This window comes from Phodopus roborovskii, unplaced genomic scaffold (assembly GCF_943737965.1).
Source record: "Phodopus roborovskii unplaced genomic scaffold, PHOROB, whole genome shotgun sequence".
Classification (NCBI taxonomy): domain Eukaryota; kingdom Metazoa; phylum Chordata; class Mammalia; order Rodentia; family Cricetidae; genus Phodopus; species Phodopus roborovskii.
Window position 1 is genome coordinate 18,812,226 of NW_026126588.1, and position 23,673 is coordinate 18,835,898.

Sequence of the window (23,673 nt, forward strand, 5' to 3'; positions counted from 1 at the left end):
GCAACTCCATTCAGCACATAAAAAAAAGCACTAAATAAAACCAAGTCTCGAGGATGCATCAGTATTAATGATGACATAAAAGCTTTATGGGCAATGTGGGCTGTGACCAAAATTTCTCTACAAGAAAATCGATAGAAACAGAATTGCCACAGCGAGGGTGAACATCTCATCACTCGCATAGGACACAGCTGGCATTTATAGCTGTCAAAGAAAGTCCACTTGAAAGGGTGAGAAATGCCTGTTTCCTTTAGGAGGTAATTTTAGCATCAAGATAGGCAAAGCCAGCGACTGGGGAAATAGCTCACTGTGTAAGAGGGCTGGCTGATCAGCCTCATAGACCTGGATGCAAACCCCTAACATTCACTGAAAAGTTGGTGTGGCCATATATACCTGTAATCCCAGCATGATGGGGACACAGAGATAGTTAGATCCCCAGAGCTTGTTGGTTAGTCAGCTTAGCTCAACTAGTGAGCTCCGGCTGTAAGTGATTTCAGCCAGCTTTTGCTAGACTCACAAACCATGCCTGAAGTTGCTGACTTAGCATTATATCTATCACTCAAGTGTCTGCTGCCTTGACTTCCCCATAATAACGAGTTGTAACCTGCAACTATGGGCTCAAATAAATCCATTCTCCCCCAAATTGCTTTTAGTCAGGATATTTGCCACAGGAACAAAATGGGAACTAGGACATTAACCTGACGGGCACAGCCATCAGTCCCATAATCCTTCAAGCATGTAGGTTTCAGGCTACAATTGTGAGGCACAAGGCCAGGCCGGTTTCCTCATGAAGTCTCTTAAAGGTGCTGGTTGGTAGTGTAGATTTTGTCACCAGAAATCTGAAAGGTGAATCCAAGGTTCACTGGGTACCTAAGGTTGAGAAAAATTTCTCTTCTTTCCAGTTCCAGACACTGTTCAAAATAGGTCATTCAAGTGTTTTAATGATAACAAAACCTAGAAATACTTCAACTTCAAACATCACCAAGGTATTAATAGACACTTGGAATTTGAGAAAATAAAAATTCTTCCCATTATGAAATTAAACTGAAAACCCATTTCCAACATCTAATTCCATCCTGGAAGTTGTATCCACAGAATCTTAGTTGGGGCTGTTCATGTATATAGAAGTATGTTGGAATGAATTAATTTTGAAAGGTGTAACATATCTTCACATGACTGTCCCCCAATGATAATAACCTGAGGATAATATCACAAACCAGTATCCTGAGATTGAAACACTCAAGACCTAGAACATCCTTATAATCCTATAAGGTCCCTCGGATCCATTCCAGTTACCCACATGCTCCTCCTTCCCTCCTTAACCTATATTTCATCTTTGGCAACCATTAATATGTAAGTTCTATAATTTTGTAATTTTGATGATATTCTATTTTTAGAACTATAGGGCATGTTTCATTTGAGAATAGGAATGTTTCAGCCAGCATAATTTGCTAAGGATTAGCCAAGTTGTTGGCTGAACATGGGCACATGCTGCATCTTGCCACTGACTAGAATTTTCTAGCACAAATGTGCCACCGTTTCATCATTCACACAGATGAAGCAAGTAGGGCTCTTTCAACTATTGGGCTACTACAAATAACATGCCAGTAGGCATGCAGGTAGAGGTTCTGTGAGGTACCAGTTCTCATTTTTCTGGAATGAATGTCCAGGGGTTTAATTACTGGTACTTGGTTCTTACTGCCTTAAGAAACTGCTTGTGGCGGCTACTGTTGATTGTCGATGAGACAGAAAACTTCAGAGTCACCTGAGGTATTTGGGATTGACTGGATTGCATTAATTGATGCAGGAAGACACATCTTGAGCATGGATGGGACTACTCCTTTGGCTACGTATCCTGGAATAACAAAAAAGGAAGCATGGAGTGGAGCATTCATCATCCTTTGCTTCATGACCGGAGATGCAACGTGACCAACACCCTCAAGCTCTTTCATCATGAAGGACTGTGACCTGGAACTGTGAGTCAAAAATACCCCTTCTCCCGTAGTTTGCTTTTGTCACCAAGAAAAGGAACTGTTGGTTGTTAGAACTGGGTCAATCCCGTAAGTCTTAGGCATTGGAATGTTTGGTCCACAGTTGGTGGCTCTTTGGAGAGGTTTAGGTGGGGTGGCCTTGGTAGAAGGGTCGTGTCGCTGGAGGAAAACTTGGAGGTTTCAAAAGATTCCCACAATTCCCAATGTGCACTCCCGTGGCTCCCTTAAGTTGATGTTCCCAGACAAGTAAGTGATTCATAGACTGAAGTTCATTTTTTTGTCTTATAAATAGTCAATTCCTTTATTCTCTTCTGTGTAGCAAATAGGCATTTCTTCTTTGAGTTGCTTTTGAACATCTGTGGACTTTACACGGAGCACATTGTATGGGCCCCCCGCTGGGCTCTCTCAAGTGACCAACTTATGTGTGTGTCTCCTCAAAGACCCTCACTGCCCCAGTTAGTAAAGCCAGGCAACAGGATTAATAGGTACATAATTCTTTGTCCCCTTTCATAATCACTGCATCTATTATTAAATAACCTTGCTTGTTTGTATAACAAATCTTGTAGAGGTTTTTAAATAAGAAATGTTTTAAGTCTCGTATTAATTACTTTTCTCATTAATCCTTGACAACAAATAAAAGAAATATTTATTTTGGCTCATGGCTTTAGGGAATACAAGGACTACTAACATCTTAATTGTGGAGAAGGTGTGGCTGTGAGATGCGCCATGGTCTTCTCTCATCTGGAGAACCAGAAATCATAGAGAGACTGAGCTAGAATCAAAATATATATTATCCATCAGTACCAACCCTAGAGCCCTTCATCCCTATGTCTGCCAACTAAGTTCCATGTTCAAAAATCATGCTGCCTCTCAAGGTAGTGGCACTAAATGTGTACGAACTGTTCAAACGTATGAGACAGTGGAAAGTGTTCCACTTTTAAACCACAACAAGACTGTAGCACAAAGAATAATTGTCACGTTGGCTCTGCCGCGTTTCCCAGTCCACACATACCTTCCTTTATCTATTTAAATCTCTGCTTTGGGCATGGGAGATGGTTTAATGAAAAAGTGCCTGCCATGCAATCACTAGGACTCAAGTATGATCTGCAAAGCCCATGTTAAAACAGCAACACAAACAACCAAAAGCAGGCATGCAGGGTGTAGTTGTAATGCAAGCATAGGGAGGCAGAGACAGACTTGAGGCTCCCTGGCTGGCCAGCTCAGTTTCGTTCTAGACCCTGTCCTAACGAACAAGGTGAACAGAAGCCTAGGAGAGACCAAGACATTGGGCTCCACCCATAGGTGTTCATCCCCACACATGAACATGTACACATACAGAAAAATCTTAAGAAATAGAAAAATCTTTGCATTGTTCACTCACATCCTTTAGTTGTTACATATCTTGTACATATTTCATTACATTTAAATTTAACTAGCTAATTTTTAGATTTAGAGACTTGGTTCTTTTGTTTTATTTTTATGAACTTGGGGCCCATGTGTTAGCTGCTGGTATGTAGACATGCCAACATGTAGACATGTAAAAAAGATTTTTACAAAGATCTTGAGTCATCTGGCTTCTCCTGAATTTGTTAGTTCTAAGAATTGGTCTGTAGATTCCTGAGGGCAGTGGCTCTCAACCGTCCTAATGCTGTGACTTTTTAATAGTTTCTCATGTTGTGGTGAGCCCCAAATCGTAAAATTATTGTCATTGCTGCTTCAAAACTGTACTTTTGCTACTGTCCCAAACTGTAATATAAAAAACTGGCATGCAGGGTACCTGATATGTGACCCCTGTAAAAGGGTTCTTGACTGCTCCACAGGGGTCACGACCCACAGGTTGAGAACCATTGTCTTCGGTTTTCTACCCAGACAATCCCAGCGATCGTCAGCGTGCAGAGACAGTTTTGTTTCCTTTGATGGCTTTTTGATGGCTTCTCCTGCCTTGCCCCACTTTTCTCGTCTTATAGCCCTGGCTGCAGCATCAAGCATGCTACAGAGATGTTGAAGACGATGACATGAGTCAGTGTGTCTTGCTCTCAACCTTCCCGGGGGGGGGGAACTATAGGTGTAGTTTCTTTACAATGTTCATTATGTATTTGAAGAGGCTACTTACCTTTTCTGATTTTCTGAGAGTTGATTTTTTTTAATGGTGAATAGATATTGAAGTTTATTCAATGCTCTATCTCCATTAATTAATATATCCTGCGGGTTTTCTTCTTCGTTTTGTTAATATGGTAGATTACATAGATTGATTTTCCAACATTGATTATCCTTTACATCCCTGGAATAAACCTCACATTTTATGTATTGCTGAGTTCCTTTTGGTAAATACATTTACATCTAGATTCTTAATCAATAATTGTCTGTCATGCCTTGTTTTGCTTGTATTTATTATTCTTACATTTGACACCAGGGTAACAGAAACTTTCAATTAAGTGAGAAGTGTTTTCTTCTCTTAGCCGTCTGTAAGAAAATACATGGAATTAGAACTAATTCTTTTGTAGTATAATTCCTTTGCCCCTCCTACCCCAAAACATGAGCCTGAAAATTTATAGGGGTGGTTTTGTTTGTTTGCTTGCTTGCTTTGAGACTGTCTTCTTGTGTTGTTCATTTTTTTGCCTCAAAGTATTTTTGTCTCAGTTTCTGGTTGCCATTGTTACAGATAAATTTCCTTAGTAGTTGCAGAGTTGCTTGCAACATCCGCTTCACAGTGGATGGCTTTGAGCTGATCCACCCTGGCTAGACTGTATAAAGACAAGTCCGGAGCTGCTTGTAGCGCCCTTCACCCTCCCTTCGGGTTTTGTAGTAACCATAGCAGCAGACCATTTGGTTTTTTATATTTTGAATTTGTGCCATCTACAGTCTTTGTGCTAGTTTTGCTATATTCTTGTCAATTTCTGTTTTCTCAAAGGTTCATCCCTGTTTCATCGCCCTTTCTCTGTCGGGTTTTGCTTTCAGCATCATTGATATCTGCTTCTCCACACATCATTTCCTTCCTTCCTCTGCTATCGAGTAAATTTCTTTCTATGGTTCTGTTCACAGTTTATGTGTTTGCCCTTTACCCTTTTCACTAGTATATATTTTGGAGCTATAGACAGCTCATTCAGCTTTCACCACACTTCTGATACAGGTCCTTTCTTTTTTAAAGACTTATTTTATTATTTTAAACTATGTGCTATGTTAATGGGTGGAGTGGGGTGTGGGTATGTACACATGAGTGTGTTACAGAGACCTGAAAGTGTTGTCTGATCTCATGGATCTGGAGTTACAGGAGCTTATGAACTGCCCAGTCTGGGCCCTAGGAATCAAATCCATGTCCTAAATTGAACAATATATATTCATAACCACTGAGCAATCTCTCCAGGCCAATATTTTCATTTTCTTTCAAGTCATGTTTAAATTCCTTGGTACTCTCCCCTTTGACCATGAATTGTATAACTGTGGCTTTGTCTCTGGCCTTCAAGCCCCATGTTTTAATTGGTGTATTTACTAACATCTATAATTGCTGATATGTTAAGACTTGAACCTACCATTTTAATTTGGGGTTGTCTGTTGTGGTTGCCACAGGTCTCACATACATGAAGGAAAAGAAACCCACAAGGTGTTCTTCTATGCTGCTTCTCAGTTCCCAGGGCATCTCATCATGGCTTTTTCCTCCCTTTATTTCCAGAATCTGGTTAATCATATCTTATACAACGTATAGAGTTTTTCATTTTACTAAATGTGGGGGTTAGTGTTGTCACCTTGGCACAGTCTGGAATCATCTTGGAGATGGGCCTCTGGGCAAGCCCATGAGGAGTTATCTTGCTTATGTTAACTGATGTAGGAAGCCCATTCTCAATTGAGAGTGGTACTGCTCCCTGGACAAGGGATCATAGACTGTATGCAATGGAGAAAACGAAGCACACACCAGCATGTAGTCATACTTCTCTGCTTCCTGATTGTGGATAGGACGTGACCAGCAGCTTCAAGCTCTTGCTGCTGTAACCCCACCCCACCCTCAACAGAATAGATTATAACCTGAAATTATGAGAGGAACTAAAGCTTTTCTCCTTCAAGATGCTTTTTGTCCGAGGATTTTATCACAACAGGAAAAGAGACTAAGACACCAAACGATACAAGGAGTGGAAATGTGTCTTTTAAGTGTCCTAGAGTAAATGCCAGAAGATGCTTAATCTCCCACCTACTTCCAACATTGCCCAGAACTGTGGCATAGATTTTTCTCTTCCCAGTTCAAGTTCCTTAAGCATCGAGGGAGGTTGAGCTCATCAGCAGCTAGAGCCTGACTTCAGAGAGGATGTGGAGCAGCTCCCTCAGCAATCCCAGAGTTTCACCCATATGGCCCACCATCATAACTTTGCTTTTATAATATCTAAAAAACACAAGCATCATATGTTCACATACTGAAGGAAAATATTTCTTAAATATTAATCATAAAACATTAATCTACATAATATATATTCCTAGGAGAAAACCCATTCTCTGGTTCTGAGACATCATGTGACCCACCCCACACCAATTCAACAAAAGTTAAGGAATAGGAGACATAAAAAAAATCATCCTTTCCCAAGGCCAGTATCCTGCCACCTGCTCACAATTCGTACAAGATGAGTAAGGGCGGAGTTGATCCGTGAGCTCGATCCAGTGTGCGGTGTAACTGGATTGCAAGGCTGAGGCTTCAAAAGAGGCAGAAAGGAGATGGGGGATGTTGGACAAGAGTAACCTTCATCTCTATAATGGCCCTGTGCCATGTGCAGGTGGAAATCATGCAGCCAGAAGTGGGAGGGGCCCGGTGACTTTCATGCCTGACAACCTGTAGTCTAGCAGTCTAGCCATTGTGCGCACATATTACAGACCTAAACACAAATTGATAGCACCATCAGTGCAGTCACCCTGCTACCCGTGGGAGGGATGGATATGCAGTCTTCTCTTCGTGGGGAGTGTGTATATGTGTGACACTTTGGAAGGTGCATATATATATATATATATATATATATATATATATATATATGCATAAGCAGCTGCATCCATGCATATATGCAAGCACTCAGGCAAACACCTACCAGCATTAGAGTCCTACAGCCATCATTCATGTGTCAGTATTCAGGCAAATACTTAGCCCAGGAGCCCTAAGGCCACATGTCATTAGTTGCACACTGTGTAGCTGCATAAGGCTCTGTATGCGTGCAAAAGGGCCCTTCCTTCCGCACGGAGGGACACTCCCTTAGCCTAGAGACACTGGGAGGGCCTAGACCCTACCCCAAATGACTTGACAGATTTTGATGACCCCACACGGATGGCCTCACCCTCAGTGGGGAGTGAGTGGGGGATGAGATGCGGGTTAGTGGGGGCCATGGGAGAATGGGAGGGAGAGGGAACTGGGATCGATTGCTTATTCTTCGCTTCTTCCCTTTCCTGCCAGGCCAGTCACAACCCTCTTTTTACCACCCCACAATCAATAAATCCGTACAAGGGTTTGTTGTATGCTGTGATTTGTTCTCGATGCTGCTAAACAATAACACATGTACCCTAGAGACGGGAATCCTGGAGCTAGGCTGGTAGTCAACAAGCTCCAGCATCCCCCCCCCCCCACATACACACACCAGCTCCATGCCCTACAGCATTAAAAATACAGGTGCACAACTAGCAATGCTGTCTTTTAACATGTGTACTGGGGATTCAAGCATGTGCATTGTATGTGCAGCAAGTATGGTACCCACTAAGCCAGCCCTTTAGCCCATGCTTGCCCTGATAATATCCTCTTTCTTTCTTGATGCATGCCATCTGAGCTCACACCATTAGCCCCTCAGCAGGAGCCATGAGCCAGAAGATAGGTCATGACTGGACAGCTTTTCCCAGAAGCCTAGCTCTGACCTTGGCTGTTAAGTCAAGATGCAAGTCAAGTCAAATTAGATTAGCTGAAGCATGTTAGATAACCAATGTGAATTCCAGGGGACATATGCTCAGCACCGACAAAGCAGGAGGTGGAGTCACAACGGAGCTGGACATGCCATATGCTTCTCATTGCTATGACAACATACCCAACAAAGCCAGCTTGAAGAAGGAAGAGTTGGTTCTGCCTCAGGATCATGAGGAAGCTGGTTGTGGTGTACCAACAGTTAGGAAGCAAGAAGAGCTAAACGCCGGTACTCAGATCACTTCCTTCTTTTTATTCAGTCTGAAACTCTGGCCCATGGAATTGTACCACCCACAGCTTTGAGTGGCTTCCCCCACCTCAGTTAGCCCAATCTAGGAACTCTCACAGACATGCCTAGAGGTTAGTTTCATGGAGATTTTTAAATGCCGTCAATTTGACAATCAACATCAGCAGTCATATGGTCCTGAGTCTTCCAAATCACACAGCCCTCACTCTCCTCGGGGCCTTTGACTAGGCTGCTTCTTTGGTGTACAAAGTCTTCTCCTTTGATTAAGTCAGTTATCATTTAAAGAGTCATTTCTCAACAAAGCTCCCTTTGAACACTCGTAACTACGTGCAGCCATGGTAGGTAGGCTTTGCTCAATTGTACTGTCAAGTATGTTCACTAATGGCTAGATTTCCCCCACCCAAGCCATGTTCAGCAAGAACAAGATCATTTTCATCTGTATAATTAGTTCAGCTGCAACTCTCAGCTCCTTGAAAGCTACTTGGCAATGCTAGGCATTGTGTTTTCAACAAATGACTCTATGACAGACCCCCATCTTCTTTCTGTCTCAGCCTTGCAATCCAGTTACATCTCACACTGGATCGAGCTCACTGATAACTCCACCCTTACTCATCTTGTGTGAATTGTGAGCAGGTAGGAGGATACTGGCCTTGAGAGAGGATGATGTGTGTGTGTGTGTGTGTGTGTGTGTGTGTGTGTGTGTGTGTGTTGTGTGTGTGTGTGTGTGTGTTCTATTCCTAAACATGATGTCTCAGAACCAGGGAATGGATTTTCTCCAAGGAATGTACAATATCTGGATTAATGTTGTATAGTCCTGTGCTGAACTAACATGAACACAGATGAGGGATTGATGACAAGGTTCTAGTTTATGCTCCAATGTCAAAACAAGATGGACAGGTTGGGGAGGTAGCAATAAAAGACACACACACACACACACACACACACACACACACACACACACATACACACAGTGCTTCTACCAAAATGAAATTACTACTCATGGTACTATGGGACTTCTGCCTCCTGGTAAGATATGATGTATACCCTCCAAGGCAATCAGTGTTCTGTGTAACCTGAATTGTCTGCCTCCTATTGGTCCCTAGAAGAATAACTTCAGCTGCAGCATCCACTAGCGTTGTCTCTTAGCTAAAGAGGGTGGAGGACAACAAGGGTCAGAGTTTCTGTGGGACTCACACAGAAGCTGTTGGGGTTGGGGTGATTCTTCTGAAGCAGTGAGAGAGAGAGAGAGAGAGAGAGAGAGAGAGAGAGAGAGAGAGAGAGAGAGATATGATCCAACAGGAGAGTCTTCAGAGCCATACTATAGAGAAGAGAATGCTAGAATCTAAAGCTCCTCCAGGCAGAGCAGAACTGGGAATGTAGACTTGGTATGTCAGTGGAGAAAGCAGCGACCACTTATTTGACTTATTAAGTTCCCAGTTCCTGGCCTCTATCTATGGACACCCAGACCACAAAAATAAGCTTAAATGCTGGCTGATTCATCCTGCCTAAAACCGGGGCTTTTGTCTGAACTTTCTTGTCTCTTAAGAAGGGTAGTGGGAACAAAATGCAAAACAATATACGCAGAAGCAATTTACAGCCATGTACTATCTCTCTGGCCGAGACTCTGCAGCATCACATCCCTCTCGGCGCTGTACCTCCTCCACGTTTGGAAACATAAATATTCAGTCACTTTTTGAATGGAGTCCTACATTCATATGCAATGCCTGAGACCTCTTGCTTCTCACCGCCTCCATTATCACAGTGATGCTTTTACAGCTACCTTACCTACCAGTGCTAGGCAAGATTTCCTGAAGTCTCCCTATTCTATGCCCATACCCTCTCAGTACCACCAGGAGCCCTGACGGCGTCTAATTCTGACTTTTCACTCACCAGGCCCTGACATAACCCTTTCTTATGCTTCCTCACTCTCCACTCCCTTACCACATGCTCCTACACTCCCCGGAAAGAGCCACACCTACTGTGAAGAATCTGTAAAACAATGAGAACGCCCGTGACTGCACAGAGTTGGGAATGTTGCAAAATCATATCGGGCCATATTTAATCCCTTTAGTACAGTGGCTCTCAACCTTCCTAATGTTGCAACCCTTTAATACAGTTGCTCATGCTTTGGTGACCCCCCAACCATAAAATTACTTTCATTTTATAACTTTAATTTTTCTCCTGTTGTGAACCATTAGCATGGTCTTAAGTGACTCCTATAAATGGGTCCTTTCGCCCCCAAAGGGGTCACCACTCACAGATTGAGAACCGCTACCCTTTGACTATCATGTAAAACTTTGGAGTACAGTAACTTAGCATCTTGTAGTTACCCCAAAGCTGAGAATGTCACCACATATCTTCTGAGACCTACAGAAGAAATGTCTTCACGTTGCCATAGCCCACCTGACCAGCGTCCCTACCAGTATATTTGGCAAACACATTGAATTATGACTGTGTTTAATGGCTTTGTTTAATGTTTGGGAACCTGCTTCAGGGTGGGCCATGCCATTCAAAGCAGCCTAAACATTGTTCTTTGGGGGAAGCAGAAGGGGAAAGGCAAGGGTTCCACTTCAGGAGTCCTCAAAGCCTCCGCTCACTTTGTTTTGGATGCACGGTTTCCCATGACCTCAAATCCACCTGAGGAGGCTGAGTTGCCTATCCAGCATGGGCCAGGGATCCCCTGATTCCACCTACCCATCACCGGGATAACAAACCCAGATCCTCATGCTTAGACTGCACTGGATCCAGACCTCTGAGGTAGGTTTGATCATCACAGGTCTTGGCATGAATTTTGTTTATAAGAGAATTTTGTTTGAAGTTCAGGTTTCTTAAACCTGGATGCTTGTGTCTTTCACTAAAACTTTGGGACATTTCGACCATTACAACTGTGTAAAAATTTTATTTTATTTATTTATTTTTTAAAAATTTCCTTATTGATTCGTTTGTGTGGGCTTTGGTACCCATGAGTATAGAGGTGCACATCTCTGTGCACATGGGGACAGCAGAGAAAAGCATCAGTGCCCTTATGTTCCACCCTGTCTTAGGAACCTGCAGCTCATACCTTTTTGTCAATGCTAGCAGGTAGCAAGTTCCAACAGTCCTGTCTCCACCCACATGGTTCTGCAGTTACAGGAATGCGCTGGAACATCCTAGCTTGTTATGTGGGTACTGGGTTTCGAACTCAAATCCTAAGGTTGTAGAAGCAATATTACCCTACTGGGTAATCACTCCAGCTTTTCAGTGACTATCTTTGAATGACTTTCAATCCTCTGCCATTCTTCCTCTGCTTCTGTGATTTTGTCACGATATTGCAAAGATTACCATTATTGTTGTATTATTTCTCATGAACTTGAGGCTCCATTGGTTTATGTTATCTCTGTTCTGTATGGTGCTCAGAATGCACTCCACTGATGTGCACGGTCAGTGTTTCGATTGACATCACAATCAGAGGCAACCTAGTGACTCGGGTCACATCTCATTCCTGAGGGAAGTCAGGGCAGGAACTCAGGAAGAAACCTGGAGACAGGAGCTGAAGCAGAGGCCATGGAGGAATGCTGCTTACTGGCTTGCTCCCTGTGGCTTGTTCATCCTACTTTTCCATACAGCCAAGCGCCACCTGCCCGGAGGTGGTACCCTCCCCAGTCATCTGAACCCTCCCACACCAATTGTTAAGCGAGAAAATGACCTGCAGACTTGCCTACAGGCTGAGGTCACGGAGGCATTTTCTCAACTAAGATTTCCTCTTTCCAGATACTTCTAGGTTCGTGTCAACTTGACAAAAAACAACCAGTACCTTCCTCCATTTACTGATTCTCTTCTAAGCCTGTCCTCTGTGGCTGTGTCAGCAAGTATTTGATCATCATTGTCCAAGAGAATATTTTTTACTATGGCCACTTTAAAGACTTAGCTAATTCCAGTGTTCAAGTGCACCCAGTTATCATGTCCTCTATCTCTCTCATTGTTGTTATGCTGGATAACATTTTACTATGCCCTAAATGTTTGGGCTTCTCTATGTGTGTAGGAGATTTGACTCCTATAGCTCACTTATATAGTAAATCGTTACCATGTCTAGACTGAGCACACAAGTCCTCGAAATTTTTGACAGTCCATCATTCCAATGGCTATTTCGTTGTCAAGCCTTTGGTATGTCTTATTGTTCTGCTTGATTTAAATGGAGCATCTTGGTTCTTACTGGTAACTTGAGGTACCAAAAAGGCCTCGGGCCAGGCTATCCTGGGCACTTGATCAGGAGTGGCCAGGTGTTTTTAATGGGCTTTCCCTCACATGGGAGAACATTTTCTGGGGAGATAATTTAGGTAGCCAGGTCCCTCAGCTGTGTTGATGTCTCTGTGTCATTACTTAACTGCAACATCCCAGTGGGGCTAAGCACCCCAGTATAAGGAAGAGCACAAAGGCTAAATGCAAGACAGAGCCACATGGTCACAACCTTCTAATTCAGGCAGGAGTAATGTGCCTGTGGTTGGTGGCCTTGTCAGACGTCTCTCAACGAGACTCTTCAGAGCCTTTCAGAACCAAGTGAGTTTTGTTCCACTGATTGTGTGGCCCATGGTCAGTTGATGCCAAGCCACTACATCTGGGATTAGGCATCACTCTACATGTTTGTTTTCCCCTGAATACTAACGGAGTCTCCTCCTCAGTGGGTACTCATCACCCACTCTGTGTGAGGAGCCAAGTGAAACATATCCCTTCCCTCATCCTGTCCTGGACCAAGAGTGATGTTAGCAGCAGGCCCGAGACTTCCTTCCACTGTGTGAAGCCCACAGGTCCCTGTCCTGAGGGATCTGCTTTAGTGGTCAGGAAACAGAGAATCTACATAAAGGCAGATTCGTTTTTCAAGAAGTCTGGACCCAAGCCACAGACTAGTTCCAGACTCTTGTGTTTCGACCTTCTTCTGCAGTTTTCATGCTGTGTTCGGAGAGAAAAACATGAACATATTAAAGGGCTCAATAAACTGCAAAATTGAGTCTGCAAATCAAGAACTCAAAAAAAGAGCTATAGTTCAGTTTTTGACATGTCCCATAACACACACACACACACACACACACACACACACACACACACACCATGCACACATTGGGTATAATATTAACATGTTGATTTGGTTAAGCGCTACTATAGAAAATGCTCAATTGCTAAAAAGGCTTCCCGTGATGTCTGTCTCGCCAATCCTCTGAGAAGCTGTTATGAGAAGTAAACAAAAACCATGAAGAAGCTGGAGATGCTTTCTTCACAGTCTCAAGCTTCACTTCCTCCCCAAGTTTAGATAAGTAACTATGTCATGGAGGAGGGGCCTCCACCTGGCCACACTGCCTCCAAGTCAAGCAGGGAGCTCCAGGGATGGAGCTTTAGTGAGTTGTCAACAACCCATGCTTACGGGAGGTTTTTATGACAGAGATGTCTTCGAGTGACTGATGCTCCTATAAGTTCCTTAACCCTCGCTGTGAGTAACCCTCAATGAACTTATTCGCTCATTACGCTGAACTTGGGTGGGCTCATTTCCTTGGTCTTCAGTGTCCCATCTTGGTCAATTGAAGTTTGTTCACACGGCCCCAGGGAATGTCACACAATATTGGCGTGCATAAAATCCAGAGTGTGCTCGGGGATTGAGTTTATGAGCTCAACTTCAAAGCATAACCAGCCACTCAGTGGTCTTGTGTTCTTGAGTGACTCGCTCCATATTACTATGCCTCAAAGTCCATTATAATAGAGGACACAAAGTCTGAAGATTAGCTGCTCACCCGCCTACCATACATGGGGGCCCGGATTTCACCCATAACACTACAGAAGAGAAAACAACAGCTGAAATGATACATTTCACAGCGTGTATGAGGATCAAATTAGCTGCTGTCGGTACAGTATCCCAACAATTAAGGCAACCGCTTGCTTGGCGCATCATTGCGTCCTCTAGTGTGCGTTTACTAAACTGTGTGTCTCACAGTTTAGGCTCCGAGTGCTAGGTTGCTGCTGAATCCAGTATGGATAAGCTCCATGTCACTCAAAAATGGAGCAGGGACATTCCAGCTTGCCTTGGGGCCGCATTCAGCACCGCTGGAAGCCATCTGGCACATGCTGAGAGTAGAAGCAGATGTCAGGCATTTCCAACATGGCTCAACTGTGAGGCATAACACAGCCTCACTGCCAGCCCTACCCTTCTATGCCCAGCTCTGTATAAACGCTACGCATCTAGCCCAGGTGAGGCACACTGATGAAAGCCCAGTGTGCAAACTGTCCATTCAGTCTCTCAAGACTTCGGGCTCTTGTTTGATTGTTTGTCAATTTGACACATCTGGCAAGAGGGAATCTCAACTGAGGAAGTGCTTATCCAGACTGTCCCATAGACATGTCCGTGGGGCATTTTCATGTAGGAGGACTCAGTCCACTGTGGGTGGTACCTCCCCTAGGCAGGTGTCCTCAAGATGAGAAAGCCGTGGGAAGCAAGCAACTTCCTTCCATTCTTCCAACTCAATTTCTGCCTCTAGGTTCCCGCTTCGAGTTCTTACCCCGATTTTCCTCAGTGACAGACAGCGACTGGAAAGTGTGAACCAAATAAACCCTGCCCTCTCCAAGTTGCCCTTGGTCACAGTATTTATCACCGAAACAGAAATCAAAGTAGGCAAACTCCTTCTGTCCCTGAGATGGTCAGATGTCCCCTGCCACCAGTGGACAGCTCACACTTTGCAACACTCTCAAAGTTTGTCAAGACGAGGCTGAATATAACCAGCTGCCTCCTCTCTTCCCATCTTTCCTTCCCCATCCTGATGGACGATGTGTGTCCTCTTGAATTCTGACACAGCAGAAACCCTTCTTCCCCGAAGTTTCTTGTTATCAGGTATCTGTTCACCACAGCGGGAACATAATTGATACAAGGCCTGAGTTACTACAGCCATCGCTTACTGTCTTTCGGAGCCTTGATTGATAGCCATCAGTTCCTAGGAGTCCTTACAGTTCATTAAACAGTCCTAAAGTCAAATCCCCTGCAAATCTGACCTGCAGCCTGGGGCCTTCCACTTCTAGAACATGCTAAACAAAGACAGACAGAGCCAAAGGAGCCAGCATATGGTCACACATCAAAACGAATGGACAGGGGTGAGGACTGGAGAGGAGGCAGGGGTGGTGAGGGAAAGATAATAGGTCCAGATGCCATAGGGCAAGACTGGATAGTTGCAAATAATCTGCACATGGAGTATGGCCTATGTAAGGATGGAGCCCCCAACCCCAGGACATAGCAATTTCCTTCATCTACAGCCATGTGTCCTCCTGCTCAGGTGTCTCCTCCCACTACCCAGAAGTCTGTCAGTCAGTCCACCATGTACCCAACTGGGAGTCAAGCGGAGCTCAAAGTGCAACTCATACAACCCATGTGTGTGGCATATTTTGAGAAATGTAATAGCATGGGCAGGACAGGTCCTGTGTCCTGTTTCTCCTTCACTACATATGGGTCACTGCAAGTGTGACCCAGGGTCACCGAGTCCCAGGCCAGGAGACAGAGGGACAAGGATCCCTCACAACCTGTCTGTCCATCTAAAGCAGGGTGTGAGGGCAGGCTGCCATAAGAGAGTTCGAGCTGGGAGGGCTGCCTAGTGGCATAGATGCTGCACACACTGGCTACTCCGTACAATAGCTAGCATTTGCTATCTGATGTGTCTGTAGGGTGAGTTCCACAGATGTGGCTGTTGTAACGAAGGCATGCAACAGACCTGGATGGATTTTTTTTTTTTAACTAGGCGAAAGGGAATGGGAAAGGTGGGAGGGAAAGGGGAGACCAGCCTCGGAGGCAGAGAGAGGAGGGGACAGGCAGATGGGAAGAGAAGCAGAGAGAGACAAACAGAGACAGAGAAAATGGGAGGTGGGCAGGCCCCTTTAAAAGGGTGCATAGTGAATGTGCACAGGTGGTGCTCCTAGTGGCTGCAGCTGAGGGCGTGTCCTGCCAGAACCCCAAGGGCAGGCCGGTACAGAGGCCTGAATACTAACACTGGCTGGCCTTTCTTTTTCTTTTCTTCCCTTCTTTCTTTCCATCTCTTTGACTTTCAAAATATGCATTTGTTTACTGTGCATGTGTGCACATACACAGTGTGCGTGTACAGGTTAGAAGATTTTGTGGAGTCAGCTAACTCCTCCCAACATTACGTGGGTTTCCTTAACTGAACTCAGGCCACTAGGAACGGCAGCAGGTGCCCTTACTCACTGGGCCCCCTTGCTGACCTCCAGTTAAACGAATCTGTTGCTGATGAAAAGCCTGTACCATGCCACACCTTTTCACCCCAGAACTGCACTGAGAACCGTGACACTGGAGTACTTTAGAGACAGATCCTTCAGCAAAGTGTTCGCCATGCAAGCATGAGGGTGAGTTCAGTCTGAGAACTAACACAAAAACAGGCAAGGTGGGCACATCATCTCTGGGGAAGGGTACACAGGAAGGTTCCTTAAGTCAGTGACAGATCCTGCCTCAACAAATAAAGGGGGGAGCAATTGAGAAAGGCACCAGACATCTCTCTCTCTCTCTCTCTCTCACACACACACACACACACACACACAGAGTGTGCGACACAATGTACTACAAAGAGTTGCTTACCTGAAAAAACAGCTTATAAAGTGCCAAGACTTTCCATAGAAGACACCTTGTTCTAAAATGAGTTCTAGAGTCCCCCCCCCATCTACCCATGCTGTTACACCAGCCCTCCTATCCCTGGCTTTGATGGATATGCCATGCTGTCCTGTAGCTCTGCCCATATCTTGCTTATACAAATAAAGCCTGTCTGAAGGACAGAGAATGAACCTTGCCACCAGCTAACCATAGGGTCTGGAGGTCTGTACAGAGCGACAGGAAGAGAGATAGCTGGGCAGAAACAGGATATAAGCAGGGGGAAACAGGAACGCACTCTCTTGTCTGCTGACACGTACGGAGCTAGGGTGTGGCTGTGGCTTGCTCCTCTCTGATCTCAGCGTTTTCCTCTGTATCAGACTCTGGGTTTTTATTACTTACACCAATTAAGAATTCCACTTACCTTTAAGTCTTCAGGGAACCAAGCCATTCAATAACTGCCCCTTACCCCTTCCTACTGTCTGACCTTACAGAGATGAGTTGGCTTTTCTGAGCCTTGACTCTGGCCTGCAGTAAATAGCAAGGACAGTTTTCCCCACTGGCTCGAGCACCTGGAATATAATGTGTTCATCTCCTTGTTCAAATTGTTAAAGGTGTAAATCGGAGTCCAGAAGACACTCCCTCAGAATTTCAGATTATGTCCTGGAGCAAAGAACATCCTGGGCCAAGGACATGGGGATAGTTATAGAAATAGAGACGACTTATAATGCAAGGAAAGCACTTTAGACATTAGATGTGGGCCAGAGAGCTGGGAAGCTCGGCGCTGGGCCACACGATTCATGACCCTTTATGGGTCATTTACACAGCATTTCCACTACATTTTAGTACCTGGGTTTCCCTTGTATATACTTTGTTCCTTATATGCAACCTTGGAGAGTCGGGCAAGTACAGGAATCATCCTAGTGGCCTGGGAGTGGGCTCTGTGGCGTGGATACGTTCCTCCTCTAATAGCACACTGGGTGGTCCAGGCCTCTCGCCTGTCTGTACTATGCACACACATCCCTTCCTAACACTGAAGTCTAGGACCCTCACCTGCAGCAAGCTGTGTCTACCACGGAATAAGTTTCTCTTCCCCTGGTAACTATCAAGCATGGACAGTTTCTACTCAGACACATTCACAATCCAGGGGCCAGAGCAAAGCGGCTGATGGGCCTCAACTAGCTTTCAGCACATGTGAACTTCCAGGCAGAAGCCCTTATATTTTCCAGCTCATAACAACACACACTTAGAGTTTAGCATAATTAAAACAGGTGCGTCATGAGAAAGGGCATTGCAGCAGACAAAAAAAAAAAAAAACCATGCCTGTCAGTCAAAAAGTCAAAACAGAGAATTGCCCTTGCTGTGCTCCTTAACAACAGAGTCCTCCCTCTTTTCTTGAACCTCGCATGAGAGGCTCCATGCAATATCCAAGAGTTCTTGGATACTCTCAGTCACGTGGCCACCTGTCACTCTTGGTAACATATTGCTCTCTGATCTGTGCAATCACATTGCTTTGAATAAAGTTTCCTTGCTACTTTGCAATCCGTGTGCACTTATATCAATTCTGGGACTAAAACTTCAGGAACCCGGAGACACTGGCCACGATTGCGACGGCTGGACTTGGCTGGGTACCAACTCCAAGGCTTTCTGCATCTTTCATGTGCTCATCTCGATGCATCTCTCCCCGTCTCCTCTCCTGCCTCAGCATCATCTCTCTCAGGCAGCATTGCCTTTCCCTCCCATTTTATGCAGTGAACTGCATAAAGAAGGGGTGTGTTGTGGGGGGGGGTGTCGGTCTGTCTGACTGTCCGTCCATCTGTCTGCCTGTGTCTGCACGTGTTGCTGCAGAGGAACTCTGGGCCTTGTGTGCATGGTTACACCCTTATCTCTGTTCCGATCGTGTAAGAAATTATTGATTTTCTTTCTGTGAATTATGACTGTGTTGCCTCAGCGCAGGCATGAATACACCATATGTGCCCGTGGAGATCAGAAGAAGGCATTGGAGCCCCTAGAACTGGAGCTGCAGAGAGTTGTGAGCTGCTGTAATGTTTCCGTAAACTGAGGTCCTCTGCAAGGGAAGATATACTCACTCTGGCCCCTGTCAGAACGTTTCTTAAAAAATAAAAGTCAACCAGGCTGGATGCTTTCTCTTTTCCCTTAGGTGAGCCAGGGGTTACAGCAACTGAAGTTGACCTTGCTCAACAGATGGCATGCAGACAGAAGACAAATTAGGTTATTAGAGAGGAGAGGACAGAAGAGGAGAAGAGAGGAGAGAGTTACTTGAGAAAGAGGTACAGTGTTGAGTCATCCTTTCCACGAGAGCTTTCTTAGTGTCAGCAGGCACACAGGCAGCAGAGGATACAGACTTCAGTAGACATAAAAGAGATGTTCACTCTTCCATGTTCCTGTGGAAAGGGAAGGCCCTCATTGCGACACAGTGAATGTGTGACCTATGCTTTGTGCCAGAGGTAGACGGGCTGTAGGCTGTGCAACAGAGGTCATTGCAATGTTGGATAGTGGGGCTCTGTTAATGTGTTTCAGGTCATCTGGTGACAGTGGCTCTTGGCCACCCCCCTGGTGTTAAGGAGCAGCCTGGGAAGCCACTGCTCAGTTATTGTCACAGTGGAGGGTGAAAGCTGTGGAGGTGTGAGATTGTAGCATTGGGGTATACTCATTAGGTACCTTGGAGTATTTCTAAGAAATACAGGGCAGGGTAATGGAATAGGCATACAGGCACGGTGATGTTTAGAAAGGTATATACATCTGCTTGCTGGATACTAGTTAGACTAGCGTCACTGGGCCTCATATAAGTCAATGCTTAGCCAAAACAATCCTGATAGTTTTCACTTTCTTAGTCTGGGAGAGGCACCATAGCAAAATGCACCATACAGAAGAATCCATTCAGGCTGCAGAAGTCTGCTTCTGCACGTGTCTGAGGCTGGAGTCTGAAATTGGGGTTGGCAAATTTGGCTTCTAAGTCTTCATTCCTGGGCGTAACTAGTCTTCATCTACCTTTGACCTCCCAGGTGTCTCTCTTCGCATGTCTGGATGCCAGTCTTTTTTGTCCTGTTAGATTAGGGTCCACCCACAGATACTCATTGACTCTACCCACCTCTTTTCAATACAGTCAGAGCCTGAGGTCCTGGGCATTACAACTTCAGAATGTAAAGTCGTGGAAAGAGAGCCACACCCGGGTAAAGTGTGTGGGGAGCTGAGATTTTTCTGGGAGCTGAAGAGGTGGCTCAGTTAGCAAAGTACTTGCTTTGAAAGCATAAAGACCCAAGTTCAATCCCCAGAACCAACATGAAGTAGTCTGGTTGTGACGGTACACAATTACAATCGGAATGCTGGGAAGATGAAGACAGGTGCATCCATGGAGCTCTCTAGCCAGCCAGCCCAGCCTACTTGATGAGTTACAGGCCAGTGAGAAATCCTGTCTTCAAAAAATTGGAGTACGTACAGCTAAGGAATGAGATTGGAGGTTGTCCTTGAGCCTCGCATGCATGCACATACTGGTACATATGCACTCTCAGACATGCATGCACCAGCCCACACATGAACACCTACACATGCACATACAAGAAGTAAGAGATTTTCCCCCCCCCCAGGAAATAAATCTATACAGGAGTAAAAACATTCATGGGAAATATATTCACCATAATAAACTAAGTGTCTATTCAGGGAAGAAACGGAAACGGAACTGAAGACACAGGACCAGAGCCGTTGGAATTGTGGGCCGAATGTCTGCATGCTGTGTGAGAAGCGGGAAAGGCGTCTGAGTAGGGCCTGGCTAGAAAGATGGCTCAGTTTGCTTGCTTCCCTTCCCGCCTGCCTTACCATGCAATGTAAACGGAGCATGAGGAACCTGGCGCCAACCCCTAATTTCTCTGTTTTTTCCTTAATCTTTGAACCTTGGAGTGTTCTGAATTTGAAACAGAGGCATCTGTAACAGGTCCCCTTCTCCTCCCCTCAAGTCACATGAGCGGACTTGCAGAAAGGTGGTCTTTGGAAAGGAAATGTTGCAGATCTGAGTCAACTTTGATTTTCAGCACACAAGAGAGAAACATGCCCTGGAAGGCAAGTTCACCAGTTTTGACTGCGTGACTCATGCCAGGGATGGATGCCACTGTAGGCCAAGATGGAGACTTGAGGTGGAAAAGTCCCCGAAGTCTTCATAACCAACTTTAGATAAACCTACAACCTTTCCTAATCCCTCTAATTCCTCTCCTGGCTCCTCAGTAGACTAGTGACGCCCAGGATCCTCAGGACAAGTGTTTTAAAAATGAATTTAAAGAAACTTGCATGTGTCACTCGGCTAAAAGAATCAATAATAATGTGTCACCAGCCCAGGGTTGGATAGGCTGCTGCTGGGAGGGTACCCTAGCTGTGGGTACAGTGCTGAGTGACAGTTGGGAAATGTTGGGTTCTGGAACTCTTGTGTGATGCTTCTTGGTATAAACAGATGTCCATGAGATCCCAGCCTTCAAGACCTTCGGCTTTAGTGTGTGCGTGCGTGCGTGCATGCGTGCGTGTGTGTGTGTGTGTGTGTGTGTGTGTGTGTGTGTGCGTGTGTGTGTGCGTGCATGCGTGTGTGTGTGCGTGTGTGTGTGCGCGTGCGTGCGTGCGTGTGTGTGTGTGTGTGTGTGTGGTGTGTGCCAGAAGGCAACCTCTGGTGTTGTTCCTCACGATGCCATCTACCTTGCTTCTTGAGACAGGATCCCTCTCTGGCCTGGAACTTATCAGCTGGACTGTGAGCCCCAGATCTACCTTTCCTTACCTCACTAGACCTGAGATCTCAAGCACATGCCCCAAGCTGGGCTTTTTCTGTGGGTGGTGGGGATAGAGCTCAGGTCCTTATGTTAGTACGACAGACCACTGATGGACAGAGCTGTCTTCAGATTTGACACTGGTGATTCAGCTTTAATTGGGACAGCCTTTGGACCTTAGCCCATGACAATGACTTTTGGGTAATTCAAAGCCACAGCACTTGCCAGCAGTCAGATGGCTATGGGCTGTAAAAGAGGACTGAGCCAGGTCTGTGGTCTCCACGGTGATGGTTGGACCTGCCTCTTGCAACTGCCCCTTCGTAATCAACCCAAGCTCCCTCCCAGTGACCCAGAAATCTCTCATAGGCTTTGCAAATGGCATAGCTATACATTATCCCTTTACGTGGCCCAGAAACCATCACACACACACACACACACACACACACACACACACACACAGCATATCCCTTCTACAAGCAGTCAGAGACTTCCTTTCAGTGACTGCAGCTGAGGAACAAAGCCCAGGCTCTAGAAGAGAAGAAACAAGCCATGTCCTGTGGGTAATCTAAGGGTTCCACCTTGGCTCTGTCTGCTTTCTCCTGTTTCTATTCTCTGTTCTATTTATTAGCCAGAGTGTCCTGAAAGCCCCCATCCCCACTCAGCAGAACACAACACAAGCATGCGCATGGTGCCCTCAACATGCTGACCTCTGGCCACAGAGGCAACATCTCAGCCAGACACAGCTGCCAGGACCTGCCTTGGCCCCGGCCAGCAACTGGCAGCCTTTGGGCTGACTGCAGCTGTCTGCACTGGCCAGCCGACAGAGAAGGGAGTTCTAAATTCACACTGGTCACATCCCAGTCCAGTGAGAATGCATGACAAGGATGCTAATGGCTTCAAAATATACTGCTGCACACCTCTGCTTGCTTCCTCCCTCCTCCAGCCATGTGTAAGCCAGGGCCTGAAAGGCAGCATCCGGCTGTAACCAGGTAAGCCCATGGTCCAGGCAGGGTCTCACTCCTGTGCTCTTTTACTTAAAACAAGTAATGAAAAGCAACAACAGAGAAGAACTATTTTGCATGCATACTTTTTTTTTTCTTTTGCAATTTGATGGTTCGGTGCTCCTTGCTGAGGATGGGGCTACCCCGTTTTATACCTATAACTGTTAAGTTAATGCCCTCAAATAGTGCTGTTTCACCATGCAAAGCGAGGCTGGAGGCTGGCCTGGGATTGCTGCCTGAATTCCACTCAAATGGGCTTTGCTTTATCTCCAGGCCCATTTGAAAGAGCAGCTCCCTGGGGACCAGCCATGCAGAGATACTGCTCAGCCTTAATGAGTGCATGCCAAGCCCTCTAGCAGTTTATCTCCCCGGGATGCATGAAATGTTGCCGTCTGTAGGCTCACCAAGTACTAAGGAATCGCATTCACTTGCTCTTCATTAGCTGTATAATTTTGCTAATGATCTCATCCAGACAGAGTTCTCAGCCCTCGGAGACGCCAGCCCACTGATGAAACCGCAAACAAGCAGCAGGCTCGCCCCTTGCTCCTGCCACACCCAGGCATGGTCGTGTGCTCCCTCCTCAACATGCCACTTCTGTTTGTAAGTGGGCTTCGTGTCACGTTGATGCTGAATGATGGAACTACATGTGAACTGACACATTTACCGGGAGGGTGGAGTAGTGAGGCTGTGGACCACTGTCCTCCACTCGGGGTTTGTGGAGAGACACGCTGCTGCTCGGCATGCCTGCTGTGGCCGTACAGTCCCCAGTGATGAGAACGCCAGCCAGAGTGTGAAGCTCCTGAGCTCCATGAGGGGAGGAGAATGGAAGCGTATGGGAGCTGAGCAGAGTACTATGGTGGTACAGAGCCCTGAGCTCAGATTCACTTCCTGGGGGCAAAGGGAATTCCCAGCCCCATCACTACTTTGTGCGGGACTTTGTTTCCTGAGCCCCTTTTTACTCATCCACTGAGATGGAGACGCAGCTCACACAAACACTCAGAAGATTAAATGATGTATTCATGGAAGGTCCTAGAGAAGGAGAAGACACGCAGTGACAGGAGCTACCTCTCCCTCGTGCTCCAGGGCTGAAAGCCGCAAGTCTGGAGGGGGCGGTGGAGGAAGGTGAATATTTATAAGTCTCTGAGGCTGAAA